The sequence below is a fragment of the Acinonyx jubatus genome, chromosome B1 (genome assembly GCF_027475565.1).
Source record: "Acinonyx jubatus isolate Ajub_Pintada_27869175 chromosome B1, VMU_Ajub_asm_v1.0, whole genome shotgun sequence".
Taxonomy (NCBI): domain Eukaryota; kingdom Metazoa; phylum Chordata; class Mammalia; order Carnivora; family Felidae; genus Acinonyx; species Acinonyx jubatus.
The window spans coordinates 6,063,487-6,079,029 of NC_069382.1; the positions used below are offsets into that span (position 1 = coordinate 6,063,487).

General features: G+C 39.1%; 1 pseudogene; it reads left to right on the top strand.

Moving 5' to 3' along the window:
- The first annotated feature begins 1,851 nt into the window (after positions 1-1,851).
- On the top strand, positions 1,852-14,663 carry LOC106981985 (succinate--CoA ligase [ADP-forming] subunit beta, mitochondrial-like; annotated as a pseudogene).
- Positions 14,664-15,543: the final 880 nt, after the last annotated feature.

Here is a 15,543-nt window from a genome sequence, read left to right on the forward strand (position 1 = left end):
GCCCTGAATTCTCAAGGAAGTAGTCATGGCCTGATCACAGCCAGCAGGCACACAACCCCACTTCATGGATGCCCATAGAGTGCCTGGCTCTTGTCGACAGGGAAGACTGCATTTTGGAGCCACCCAGAACAGCTCCTACACAATATAGTTCCTTCAAGACTAATGATAGTAGCCATTTCTTCCAATACATATAGACAAACCCAGACAGACAGGCAAAAATGAGGAGACAGAGGGCTATGTTCCAATACAAATAATAAGGCAAAATCCTAGAAAAAGATCTTAACAAAAATGAAATAGGCAACTTATTTGATAAAGAGTTCAAAGTAATGGTCATAAAGATGTTCACCAAACTCAGGAGAAAAATGAGTGAACACAGCAAGAACCTCAACAAAGAGACAAGAAATGTAAGAAGTATGAAGCAGAAATTATAACTGAACTGAGAAAACTAGAGCAGTTCAATACCAGAATAGATAAAATAGAAGCATGAATCAGTGAGCTAGAAGACAAAGCAATGGAAAATATCTACACAGAGTGGCAGAATAAAAGAGAATTTAAAAAAGTGGTGACACCTTAAGAGACCTCTGGGACTATATTAAGTGGAATAATGTTCACATAGGGATCTGGGGAAGGATAAAGATACATAGATCTGGGAGATTTCCAGGGAATGTGGAGGAGTAAGAGGACTAGATAACACCCACATCAGTGCTAATAACCCAGAAAATGACCTGAAGACCAGCAGAACAGATGTTCCACAGCTAAATGGAGAGAAGAGCCCACAGTGAAGAAGGTAAGAAGGCAGAGAAGTGATTGGAAGCCAAACAGACCCACAGGACTGTTCATGGGAGGGAGAAATGCCACAGGCATAGAAAGAAGAGAGGACCAGACCCTCACACCAAGCATCCCAAATATAAGTAGCTGGTTTGAAAACCAGAGAGGCATAATGTCACAAGTTCTTATAGTCTATGGGGCTCAAACCTAGAACTTTAAAAATCAGTGGGCTCAGCAGGAAGCAATAGGAAACTAAGTCCATGCCCTTAAAAAGCCAGCACAACAAACAGCTACTGAGAAATACCAGCATAAGAGCAGCAGTTTGAAAAATACTGCAGTATACAGGAGGGAGATTTGTTTACTAATCTCATAAAACATGCTGGAGGGGCAGGAACTTTGGGGGACCTCCTGGGACAAAGGAGCTGGTGGCACCATTTCCTTCCCCTGCCCCCCAGAAGAGACACAGGAAACCTGCAGAAAGGAGCACAGTGCCAACATTATGTAACTTGCTAACAGTGTGCCCTGCCCTGCATTGTCCTGTGGACATGCCCACTCCAGTCAAGCCTCCGCTCCAGCCAGGCCTCTGTTCTGTGTCCTCACACACAGGAGACCCACACACACATTGCTAACACCGTGTACCTCATCCCCGTTCTCTTGCAGACCTGACCCCTCCAGTAGACCCTTGGCTGGAGCCCATCGAAAGAGGTGCCACAAGCCTGGCATTGCGCAAGCAGCCCCAACAGAGACTAGTGCCACTCCAGAGTGATGTCTGCCTCAGATAGAGAGGAAGGTAAACACACACACACACACACACACACACACACACACACACAGACACACACACTTGCCAGTTTGGCTGCAACACCAGTAGTGGGCTGGAGGCAGGTATCTGGTTTAACTATAGGCCCCACCCACAAATGAAAGTTTCTCTGGGGACAACAAAAGGAAAGCACCCTTCAGTTTTGTGCTACTGCACCTCTGGCAAATGCCTAGTCTGACTCAACTCAAGCCCACAATGGCCCCAGACTGGCCCACTTACACAACACAGGCACCAAACCCTGCTCACAAGACTCAAAGAGAACCATGGCAAATAACTGGACTGAAGGCGAAAGTGGCCCAGCCACAATGGTAGGGTGAATTCAAACCCCATAAAAACACCCCGTGAAGCACCAGGTTCTGACGAACAGGGGTCACTGCACTGTAAGTCACCACAGTACCTCTCCTTCATAAGACGACTGCTTTCAAGAGCAGTAGCCATATGTGACTATGCTAACACATAGAAAGAGACACAGAGGTCCACAAAGTGAGTAGATAGATATTTTGGATCTAACATATGTTCCAAATGAAAGAACAGAAGTTCACAGAAAGTGGGCTAAACAAAGCAGAGAATTTGCCTGATGGAGAATTTGAAATAATTTTGGACTTGAGAAAAGAGGGAAGGGCCCAGTGGGACCCTTGATAAAGAGAGAAGAACATAAAAAAGAACCAGTCAGGGTGAAGAACTCAATAACTGAAATTAAAAACATACTACATGGAATAAATAGTGGACTACAGAATCGATCAGGGACCTGGAGGACACAGTATGGAAAACAATCAATCTGAATAGGAGAGAGAAAAAATATATTAAAAAAATGAAAACACACATAGGGAACTCAACAACACCAACAAGTTTAATAACATACATATTATAGGTATCCTAGAAAAACAATAAGAAAAGGGGGCAGAAATTTTAAGAAATAATAGCTGAACACTTTCTGACTCTAGAGAAGGAAACAGAAACCCATAACCAGGAGAAATAGAAAGCCCCAACAAAATCAACCCAAGGAAGTGCACACCAAGACGCATAGTAATTAAAATGGCAAAAATTGGTAATAAAGAGAAAACATTTTTTAAGGCAAGAGAAAAGAAAGCAGTTACATACAAGGGAAACTCCATAAGGTGATCAGCTGATTTCTCAGCAGAAATGGCAGGCAAGAAGGCAGTAGCATGATATATTCAAAGTGTCGAAAGAGAAAAACTTGCAGCCAAGAATATCCTATCCAGCAATGCAGCATTCAGAATAGAAGGAGAAGCAAATGTTCCCAAACGAAAGTTAAAAGACTTAATGACCACTAAACCAGCCCTACAATATATGTTAAAGAGTACTCTTTGAGTGGAAAGGAAAGACCATAAGGAGGAGTAAGAAAAGTAGGAAGCACAGAAGAAGTAAAATTAAGTATATCTATAAAAATTAATCACGGGATTCACAAAATTAAAAGGATGTAATGATAACATAATATATCTAGACATGGTAAGGAAACGAGTAAAGAAGATGCTCAAATTTAAGCCACCATCAACTTAATAAAGACTGTTATGTGCATAAGATGTCATACAAACATGTAATGGTAACCACAGATAAAAAATCAGTAATAGATACACAAAAAATAAAGAGAAAGGAACCTAAATATACCACTAAAGAAAGCCAGCAAACCATGAGGAAGAGAGCAACAGAATAAACCAACAGAAAAGAACTACAAAAAATAAAACATAACTTAAAGAAAAAAAAGTAACACAGTGGGAGTAAGTACATAATTATCAAAAATTGCTTTGAATGTAAATGTACTAAATACTGCAATCAAAAGACATAGGGTGATGAAATGGATAAAAATGAATGACCCAGTGCTGCCTACATGAAACTCATTTCAGACCTAAAAACACATGCAGAATCAGAGTGAAGGTATGGAAAAGCACTTGTCATGAAAAAGGAATTTAAAAGTAAAGGTATTAACACTTATATGCGATAAAATATTCTTTATAATAAAGACTATAACAAGAAACAAGGAAGGATACTACATCATAAAAAGGACAATCTAACAAGAAGATATAGAAATTATTAGTATTTATGCACCCATCATGACAGCACCCAAATACATATGGCAACTCAAGATAATAACAGAAGCATTCAAGAGTACTACACTAATGCTAGGGGATTTAAAATCCCACTTATATCAATGGATAGAAAATCCAAAAAGGAAGAGGAGAAACAGTGGCTTTGAATGACATATTGGATGGGATAGATCTAACAAATACATTCAAAATATTCCGTCTCAAAGCAGAATACACGTTCTTTTCAAGTACATATGGAACATTCTCCAGACTAGATTACATAATATGCCACAAAACGAGTCACAACAAATTTAAAAAGATTAACGCCATACCATACATCTTTTCTGACCTCAACACTATGAAACTAGAAATCAGCCACAAGAAAAAACCTGGACAAAACACAAATACATAGAGGTTAAATAACATGCTACTAAATAATTAATGGCTCAACCAAAAAATCAGAGGAAATCCAAAAACTCAGAGACAAGTGAAAATGAAAACACAAAAGTGAAAAATCATTTATTTTTTATTGTTTTTAATATATGAAATTTATTGTCAAATTGGTTTCCATACAACACCGAGTGCTCATCCCAAAAGATGCCCTCTTCAATACCCATCACCTACCCTCCCCGCCCTCCCACCCCCCATCAACCCTCAGTTTGTTCTCAGTTTTCAAGAGTCTCTTATGCTTTGGCTCTCTCCCACTCTAACCTCTTTTTTTTTCCTTCCCCTCCCCCATGGGTTTCTGTTAAGTTTCTCAGGATCCACATAAGAGTGAAAACATATGGTATCTGTCTTTCTCTGTATGGTTTATTTCACTAAGCATCACACTCTCCAGTTCCATCCACGTTGCTACCAAGGGCCATGTTTCATTCTTTCTCACTGCCATGTAGTACTCCATTGTGTATATAAACCACAATTTCTTTATCCATTCATCAGTTGATGGACATTGAGGCTCTTCCCATAATTTGGCTATTGTTGAGAGTGCTGCTATAAACATTGGGGTACAAGTGCCCCTATGCATCAGTACTCCTGTATCCCTTGGGTAAATTCCTAGCAGTGCTACTGCTGGGTCATAGGGTAGGTCTATTTTTAATTTTTTGAGGAACCTCCACACTGTTTTCCAGAGTGGCTGCACCAGTTTGCATTCCCACCAACAGTCCAAGAGGGTTCCTGTTTCTCCACATCTTCTCCAGCATCTATAGTCTCCTGATTTGTTCATTTTGGCCACTCTGACTGGCGTGAGGTGATAGCTGAGTGTGTTTTTGATTTGTATTTCCCTGATGAGGAGCAATGTTGAGCATCTTTTCATGTGCCTGTTGGCCATCCGGATGTCTTCTTTAGAGAAGTGTCTATTCATGTTTTCTGCCCATTTCTTCACTGGATTATTTGTTTTTTGGGTGTGGAGTTTGGTGAGCTCTTTATAGATTTTGGATACTAGCCCTTTGTCCAATATGTCATTTGCAAATATCTTTTCCCCATTCTGTTGCTTGTCTTTTAGTTTTGTTGGTTGTTTCCTTTGCTGTGCAGAAGCTTTTTATCTTCATGAGGTCCCAATAGTTCATTTTTGCTTTTAATTCCCTTGCCTTTGGGGATGTGTCAAGTAAGAAATTGCTGCGGCTGAGGTCAGAGAGGTCTTTTCCTGCTTTCTCCTCTAGGGTTTTGATGGTTTCCTGTCTCACATTCAGGTCCTTTATCCATTTTGAGTTTATTTTTATGAATGGTGTAAGAAAGTGGTCTAGTTTCAACCTTCTGCATGTTGCTGTCCAGTTCTCCCAGCACCATTTGTTAAAGAGACTGTCTCTTTTCCATTGGATATTCTTTCCTGCTTTGTCAAAGATTAGTTGTATATACTTTTGTGGGTCTAGTTCTGGGGTTTCTATTCTATTCCATTGGTCTATGTGTCTGTGTTTGTGCCAATACCATGCTGTCTTGATGATTACAGCTTTGTAGTAGAGGCTAAAGTCTGGGATTGTGATGCCTCCTGCTTTGGTCTTCTTCAAAATTACTTTGGCTATTCGGGGCCTTTTGTAGTTCCATAGGAATTTTAGGATTGCTTGTTCTAGCTTCGAGAAGAATGCTGGTGCAATTGTGATTGGGATTGCATTGAATGTGTAGATAGCTTTGGGTAGTATTGACATTTTGACAATATTTATTCTTCCAATCCATGAGCAGGGAATGTTTTTCCATTTCTTTATATCTTCTTCAATTTCCTTCATAAGCTTTCTATAGTTTTCAGCATACAGATCTTTTACATCTTTGGTTAGGCTTATTCCTAGTTATTTTATGCTTCTTGGTGCAATTGTGAATGGGATCAGTTTCTTTATTTGTCTTTCTGTTGCTTCATTATTAGTGTATAAGAGTGCAACTGATTTCTGTACATTGATTTTGTATCCTGCAACTTTGCTGAATTCACATAACAGTTCTAGCACACTTTTGGTGGAGTCTATCCAATTTACCATGTATAATATCATGTCATCTGCAAAAAGTGAAAGCTTGACTTCATCTTTGCCAATTTTGATGCCTTTGATTTCCTTTTGTTGTCTGATTGCCGATGCTAGCAATTCCAACACTATGTTAAACAACAGTGGTGAGAGTGGACATCCCTTTCGTGTTCCTGATCTCAGGGGAAAAGCTCTCAATTTTTCCCCATTGAGGATGATATTAGCTGTGGGCTTTTCATAAATGGCTTTTATGATGTTTCAGTATGTTCCTTCTATCCCGACTTTCTCGAGAGTTTTTATTAAGAAAGGATGCTGAATTTTGTCAAATACTTTTTCTGCATCGATTGACAGGATCATATGGTTCTTATCTTTTCTTTTATTAATGTGATGTATCACGTTGATTGATTTGCGAATGTTGAACCAGCCCTGCATCCCAGGAATGAATCCCACTTGATCATGGTGGATAATTCTTTTTATAAGCTGTTGAATTCGATTTGCTAGTATCTTATTGAGAATTTTTGCATCTATATTCATCAGGGATATTGGCCTGTAGTTCTCTTTTTTTACTGGGTCTCTGTCTGGTTTAGGAATCAAAGTAATACTGACTTCATAGAATGAGTCTGGAAGTTTTCCTTCCCTTTCTATTTTTTGGAATAGCTTGAGAAGGATAGGTATTATCTCTGCTTTAAATGTCTGGTAAAATTCCCCAGGGAAGCCATCTGGTCCTGGTCCTGGACTCTTATTTGTTGGGAGATTTTTGATAACTGATTCAATTTCTTCGCTAGTTATGGGTCTGTTCAAGCTTTCTATTTTTTCCTGTTTGAGTTTTGGAAGTGTGCGGGTGTTTAGGAATTTTTCCATTTCTTCTAGGTTGTCCAGTTTGTTGGCATATAATTTTTCATAGTATTCCCTGATAATTGCTTGTATTTCTGAGAGATTGGTTGTAATAATTCCATTTTCATTCATGATTTTATCTATTTGGGTCCTCTCCCTGTTCTTTTTGAGAAGCCTGGCTAGAGGTTTATCAATTTTCTTTATTTTTTCAAAAAACCAACTCTTGGTTTCATTGATCTGCTCTACAGTTTTTTAGATTCTATATTGTTTATTTCTGCTGTGATCTTTATTATTTCTCTTCTTCTTCTGGGTTTGGGGTGTCTTTGCTGCTCTGCTTCTATTTCCTTTAGGTGTGCTGTTAGATTTTGTATTTGGGATTTTTCTTGTTTCTTGAGATAGGCCTGGGTTGCAATATTTTCCTCTCAGGACTGCCTTCACTGCATCCCAAAGCGTCTGGATTGTTGTATTTTCATTTTCGTTTGTTTCCATATATTTTTTAATTTCTTCTCTAATTGCCTGGTTGACCCATTCATTCTTTAGTAGGGTGTTCTTTAACCTCCATGCTTTTGGAGGTTTTCCAGACTTTTTCCTGTGGTTGATTTCAAGTTTCATAGCACTGTCGTCCCAAAGTATGCATGGTATGATCTCAATTCTTGTATACTTATGTAGGGCTGTTTTGTGACCCAATATGTGATCTATCTTGAAGAATGTTCCATGTGCACTTGAGAAGAAAGTATATTCTGTTGCTTTGGGATGCAGAGTTCTAAATATATCTGTCAAGTCCATCTGATCCAATGTATCATTCAGGGCCCTTGTTTCTTTATTGACCGTGTGTCTAGATGATCTATCCATTGTTGTAAGTGGGGTATTAAAGTCCCCTGCAATTACCACATTCTTGTCAATAAGGTTGCTTATGTTTGTGAGTAATTGTTTTATATATTTGGGGGCTCCCATATTTGGTGCATAGACATTTATAATTGTTAGTTCTTCTTGATGGATAGATCCTGTAATTATTATATAACGCCCTTCTTCATCTCTTGTTACAGCCTTTAATTTAAAGTCTAGTTTGTCTGATATAAGTATGGCTACTCCTGCTTTCTTTTGACTTCCAGTAGCATGATAAATAGCTTTCCATTCCCTCACTTTCAATCTGGAAGTGTCCTCAGGTCTAAAATGAGTCTCTTGTAGACAGCAAATAGATGGGTCTTGTTTTGTTATCCATTCTGATACCCTATGTCTTTTGGTTGGCACATTTAGTCCATTTACGTTCAGTGTTATTATAGAAAGATATGGGTTTAGAGTCATTGTGATGTCTGTAGGTTTCACACTTGTAGTGATGTCTCTGGTACTTTGTCTCACAGGATCCCCCTTAGGATCTCTTATAGGGCTGGTTTAGTAGTGATGAATTCCTTCAGTTTTTGTTTGTTGGGGAAGACCTTTATCTCTCCTTCTATTCTAAATGACAGGTTTGCTGGATAGAGGATTCTCAGCTGCATATTTTTTCTGTTCATCGCATGGAAGATTTCCTGCCATTCCTTTCTGGCCTGCCAAGTTTCAGTAGAGAAATCGGTCACGAGTCTTATAGGTCTCCCTTTATATGTTAGAGCACATTTATCTCTAGCTGCTTTCAGAATTTTCTCTTTATCCTTGTATTTTGCCAGTTTCACTATGATATGTCGTGCAGAAGATCGATTCAAGTTACATCTGAAGGGAGTTCTCTGTGCCTCTTGGATTTCAATGCCTTTTTCCTTCCCCAGATCAGGGAAGTTCTCAGCTATGATTTCTTCAAGTACCCCTTCAGCACCTTTCCCTCTCTCTTCCTCCTCTGGGATACCAATTATGCGTGTATTATTTCTTTTTAGTGTATCACTTAGTTCTCTAATTTTCCCCTCATACTCCTGGATTTTTTTATCTCTCTTTTTCTCAGCTTCTTCTTTTTCCATAAGTTTATCTTCTAGTTCACCTATTCTCTCCTCTGCCTCTTCAATCCGAGCCGTGGACGTTTCCATTTTATTTTGCATCTCGTTTAAAGCGGTTTTCAGCTCCTCCTGACTGTTCCTTAGTCCCTTGATCTCTGTAGCAATAGATTCTCTGCTGTCCTCTATACTGTTTTCAAGCCCAGTGATTAATTTTATGACTACTATTCTAAATTCACTTTCTGTTATATTGTTTAAATCGTTTTTGATCAGTTCCTTAGCTGCCATTGTTTCCTGGAGGTTTTTTTGAGGGGAATTCTTCCGTTTCGTCATTTTGGATAGTCCCTGGAGTGGTGCGGAACTGCGGGGCACTTCCCCTGTGCTGTCTTGAATAACTTGCATTGGTGGGCGGGGCCGCAGTCAGACCTGATGTCTGCCCCCAGCCCACTTCTGGGGCCACAGTCAGACTGGTGTGTACCTTCTCTTCCCCTCTCCTAGGGATGGGAATCACTGTGGGGTGGCGTGGCCCGTCTCTGGGTTACTTGCACACTGCCAGGCTTGTGGTGCTGGGGATCTGGCGTATTAGCTGGGGTGGATAGGCAAGGTGCATAGGGGCGGGAGGGGCAGGCTCAGCTTGCTTTTCCTTCGGTGATCCGCTTCAGGAGGGGTCCTGCAGCACCAGGAGGGAGTCAGACCCGCCATTGGAGGGATGGATCTGCAGAAGCACAGCGTTGGGTGTTTGCATGGTGCAAACAAATTCCCTGACAGGAACTGGTTCCCTTTGGGATTTTGGCTGGAGGATGGGCGAGGGAGATGGCGCTGGCGAGTGCCTTTGTTCCCCACCAAGCTGCGCTCTGTTGTCTGGGGCTCAACAACTCTCCCTCCTGTTGTCCTCCTGCCCTCCCACTCTCCAAGCAGAGCTGTTAACTTATAACCTTCCAGATGTTAAGCCCCACTTGCTGTCCAAACACACTCCACCCAGCCCCTGCTTTTGCAAGCCAGACTCGGGGGCTCTGCTTTGCCGGCGGGCTGCCCCTCCACCCTGGCTCCCTCCCGCCAGTCCATTTAGCGCACACTGCCTCTCCACCCTTCCTACCCTCTTCCGTGGGCTTCTTGTCTACACTTGGCTCCAGAGAATCCATTCCGCTAGTCTTCTGGTGGTTTTCTTTGTTATTTAGGCAGGTGTGGGTGGACTCTAAGTGATCCGCAGGACGCGGTAAGCCCAGCGTCCTCCTACGCCGCCATATTCAAGCCATCACTCCTCAAAAATCTTTTAAAAGGCAACCAACGGAATGGGAAAGGTATTTGCAAATGACATATTGGACAAAGGGCTAGTATCCAAAATCTATAAAGAGCTCACCAAACTCCACACCCAAAAAACAAATAATCCAGTGAAGAAATGGGCAGAAAACATGAATAGACATTTCTCTAAAGAAGACATCCGGATGGCCAACAAGCATGTGAAAAGATGCTCAACATCGCTCCTCATCAGGAAATACAAATCAAAACCACACTCAGCTATTACCTCACGCCAGTCAGAGAGGCCAAAATGAACAAATCAGGAGACTATAGATGCTGGAGAGGATGTGAAGAAACGGGAACCCTCTTGGACTGTTGGTGGGAATGCAAACTGGTGCAGCCACTCTGGAAAACAGTGTGGAGGTTCCTCAAAAAATTAAAAATAGACCTACCCTATGACTCAGCAGTAGCACTGCTAGGAATTTACCCAAGGGATACAGGAGTACTGATGCATAGGGGCACTTGTACCCCAATGTTTATAGCAGCACTCTCAACAATAGCCAAATTGTGGAAAGAGACTAAATGTCCACCAACTGATGAATGGATAGATGCAGCAGAAGTGGTTCTAAGAGGAAAGATTATAACAATACAGGCCTACATCAATAAGCAAGAAATATCTCAAACAACCCAACCTTAACACCTACAGGAGCTGGAAAAAAGAAGAACAAGAAAAACCCCCAAACAGCAGAAGGAAGGAAATAATAAAGATTAGAGCAGTTATAATCAAATAAAAACAAACAAAAATTAGAAGAGATCAATGACACGAGGAGCTGGTTCTTTGAAAGATCAACAATATTGTTACAACTTTAGCCCAGACTCATCAGAAAAAAAGAAAAGGAAAGAAAAAAATAGAGGATGTAAAATCAGAAATCAAAAGAACTAACAACTGACACCACAAATACAAAGATTATGAATGTTATACAAATAATATGCCAACAAATTGGACAATTTAGAAGAAATGGATAAATTCCTAGAAACACATAACCTCCCAAAACTGAATCAGGAAGAAATAGAAAATTTGAAAAACTGATTACCAGAAATAAAATTGAATCAGTAATCAAAAATATAGAAGAGGAAAGAAATCTTCCAAATTCATTCTATGAGGCCAGCATTACACTCATACCAAAACCAGGACAACACTACAAAAAAAGAATCACAGGCCAATATCTCTGATGAACATACATGCAAAAAGCCTCAACAAATAGTAGCAAACAATATCTAAAAGTACATTAAAAAAATCATTTATCACAATCAGGTAGGATTTATTCCTGGGATGCTAGGATGGTTCAATATTTGCAAGTCAATCAATGTAATACATCACATCAACAAGGGAAAGGATATGATCCTTTCAGTAGATGCAGAAAAAGCACATGACAAAGTATAATATTTATTCATGATAAAAAAACTCAAAAAAGTAGGTGTAAAGGAAGCATACGCAACATAATAAAAAGCATATATGAAAAATGCACAGCTAACACCATACGCAATGATGAAAAACTCAGCTCTTTCCCTAAGGTCAGAAACAAGACAAGCATGTCCATTTTCACTGCTTTTATTCAACATAGTACTAGAAGTCCTAGCCACAGCAGTCAGACAACAAAAAGAAATTATAGCATCTGAATAAGGAAGAAGTAAAACTTTCACGATAATGACATAAAGTATATCTAGGAAACCTGAAAGACTCCACCAAAAAACTACTAGAGGTGATACATGAATTCAGTAAGGTCATAGGATACAAAATCAGTGTACAGAAATCAAGTGCATTTGTATACTCGGATAATGAAGCAACATGAAGTAAAATGAAGAAAAAAATCTCATTTACAATTGCACCAAAAATAATAAAATACCTAGGGATAAAGTAATCAAAGAGGCAAAAGACCTGTACTCTGAAAATTGATGAAAGAAATTGAAGACAACATGAAGAAATGAAAGACACTTCGTGCTCATGGATCAGAAGAACAAATATTGTTATACTGTCCACACTACTCAGAGCAATCTACATATTTAATGCAATCCCTATCAAAATACCAATAGCATTTTTCACAGACATAGAACAAATTATTCTAAAATGTGTATGAAACCACAAAAGACCCCAAAAAGCCAAAGCGATCTTGAAAAACAACAAAATTGGATGTATCACCATCCCAGATTTGAAGATATACTGCATAGCTGTAGTAATCAAAACACTATAGCATTGGCACAAAAATAGACATATGGATCCATGGAACAGAATAAACCTACGATTATATGGTCAATTAATCTTCAACAAAAAAAGGAAAGATTACGCAATGGGAAAAAGTCTCTTTAACAAATGGTGTTGGGAAAACTGGACAGTAACACGCAAAAGAATGGAACTGGACCACTTTCTCACACCATATAAATAAAAATAAACTCAAATGGATTGAGGACCTAAATGTGTGATCTGAGACCATAAAAATCCTAGAAGAGAGCACAGGCAGTAATTTCTCTGATACTGGTTACAGTAACATTTTCCTAGACAAGTGTTGGCAAGGATGTGGAGAAAAAGGAAGCCTTATGCACTATTGGTGGAAATGCAAACTGGTGCAGCCACTCTGGAAAACGGTGTGGGGGTTCCTCAAAAATTAAAAATAGAATTACCACACAATCTGGTAATCATACTACTGGGTATTTACCCCCAAAATACAAAAACACTGACTCAAAGGGATAATGCACCCCTATATATTGCAGCATTATTTACAATAGCCAAATTACGGAAGCAGCCTTTGATAAATGAATGGATAAAGATGATGTGGTACATATACACAATGGAATATTATTCAGGCATAAAAAAGAATGAAATCTTGCCATTTGTAACAACATGGGTAGAGTTAAAAGGTATAATGCTAAGTGACATAAGTCAGAGAGAGACAAATACCATATGATTTCACTCATACATGGAATTGAAAAACAAAACAAACAAGCAAAGGAAAAAAGAAAAGAGAGAGAAAAAGAGATAAACCAAGAAACCAACTCTTAACTACAGAGAACAAACTGATGGTTAGCAGAGGGGAGAAGGGAGGGAAATGGGGGAAGTAGGTGAAGGAGTAGAGTATACTTATCATGATGAGCACTGCAAAATGTATTGAATTGTTGAATCACTATATTGTATGCCTGAAACTAACATAACACCTTAAGTTAGCTATAGCTGAATTAAAAAACTTCATTAAAAAACTTTGATTTCTAGGTCCTGGTTGGTGTCATAGGCTGCTGCCCAGGCTCTGAGAAGTTCTGGATTGTTCAACAACCATGGACTCCATATACAGCAGCAACAACAAAGGAATCTCTCACTGCATCGACACATGAATACAGATACAAGAAGCTGGTGTCTCTATTCCCAAAGGACATGTGGCAGAATCACCAGATGGAGTTTATGCAATTGCCAAAAAATTAGATTCAAAAGATTTTATGAAAAAGGCACATGTTTTAGCTGGTGGTAGAGGAAGAGAAACATTTGACAGTGGCTTCAAAGGGGGAGTGGAGACAGTTTTCTCTCCACAAGAAGCAAAAACGTTTCCTCAGAAGGGACTGGGGAGGAGTTGTTTACCAAGAAAACAGCAAAAAAAGGGGAGAATATGCAGTGAACTATTTGGTTGGTGAGCAAAGATATGCTAGAAAGATATTGCAAAGAATACTACTTTGCAATAACAATGGAAAGGTCATTTCAAGGTCCTGTATTAACAGGAAGTTTGCAAGGTGGTGTCAACACTGATGACGTTGCTACTGAGACTAAGGCCACAGTTGAAGAACCTATTGATAATTTAGAAGGCATCAAAAAGGAACAGGCTGTCTGGCCCAAATAGAAGATGGGATTTCCACCTAATATTGTGAATTCTGTGGCAGAAAATGTGATCAAGCTTTATAACCCTTTCCGGAAATATGATGCAACCACGGAAGAAATAAACCCAATGGTAGAGGATTCAGATGGAGTTGTGCTGTGCATGGATGCAAAGATCAATTTTGATTCTAATTCAGCTTATCTCCAGACAAAAATCTTTGACTTACTGAATGAGACCCAGGAAAATCAAAGGGACAGAGATTCACTGAGGTGGATCTCAACTACATTGGCCCAGGTGGAAATATAGGCTGTCTAGTAAATGGTGCTGGATTGGCTGGCCACAAGGGCTGGGATAAAACTTCATGGAGGACTCCAGAAAACCTTCTTGATGTTGGTGGTGATGCCACAGTCCATCAAGTAACAGAGGCATTTAAGCTTATCACTTCAGATAAACAGGTCCTGGCTATTCTGGTCAGCATTTTTGGAGGAATCATACGACATGATGTTATTGCACAGGGTATAGTTATCGCCGTACATGACTTAGAAATTAAAATATCTATTGTAGTACAGTTACAATGTAGAAGAGCTGATGATGCTAAGGCACTGATAACAGACAATGGACTTAAAATTCTTGCTTGTGATGACTTGGATGAAGCTGCTAAAATGGTTGTAAAGTTCTCTGAAATAGGGACCTTAACGAAGCAAGCCCAGGAGGATGTCAAATTTTAGTTGCCAATGTGATCTGACAACCCAGTGGATGGCTGAAGGGTTTAAATGAGCTACAGTCATTTAAAACACTGTTCTGTATTATTATTATTCCTTTTATCTTTAGTGTGTGGATATTGCAATGGCCAGCAAGGCACAAAAGTTTTTAAAAGCATTTGGTCTGCATTTAATTCTGTTCAGAGTGGGTTTGTATAAAGGATACATACTACACTTTTCTAGTTTCTTCCGCTGCAGGCTTCTTTTTCACTTCTACAGAATATCACTCACAATACGTCGCTTTATTGTTGGCTACAACATTCTTCATTGGTAAGAGTTCTATGAATAAAATAAATGTGAATATAAAGCTTTATCCTTTAGTGTTGGAAATATACTAGTTAATAACTAGCCTCATTAGTAGAGCAATGTATTACCAATGTTTTTTGTAAGTACTTATCTTCAATACCAAATACCTATCTAAATATTACTATTTAGAAACAGAGCTTTCAAACACTCCCCCGGATATTCTTTTCAGTATTTCAGTGAAGTAACTTGTTATTTTAACGTTGTTTTAACCATTACAAATCACTGATAACTATAAGTCTTCATAATACCGAGTTATTGAGAAAAACCTGTAGGTCTGTAGCAAACAAAGATACATTTAGCAAGGACTTGGCAGACAAAATTAACAATGTCAATCTAAGTTAATAAAAATCTCCCAATGTGAAAAAAATTCAATTTTTTACAGCCTCTTAAAGTGTTTATTTTTGTTAGACCAGCTGATGATTTTCTGTGAAGTTTTTTGGTTCATTAAGTTATAACTAGTATTTCCCCCTTTAAAAATCCAACCCAAATATTTCTATCCTTAAGGTAAAGAAGTTACCTAAAAAACAAACAAAAAACTAAAGCAACCCATTCT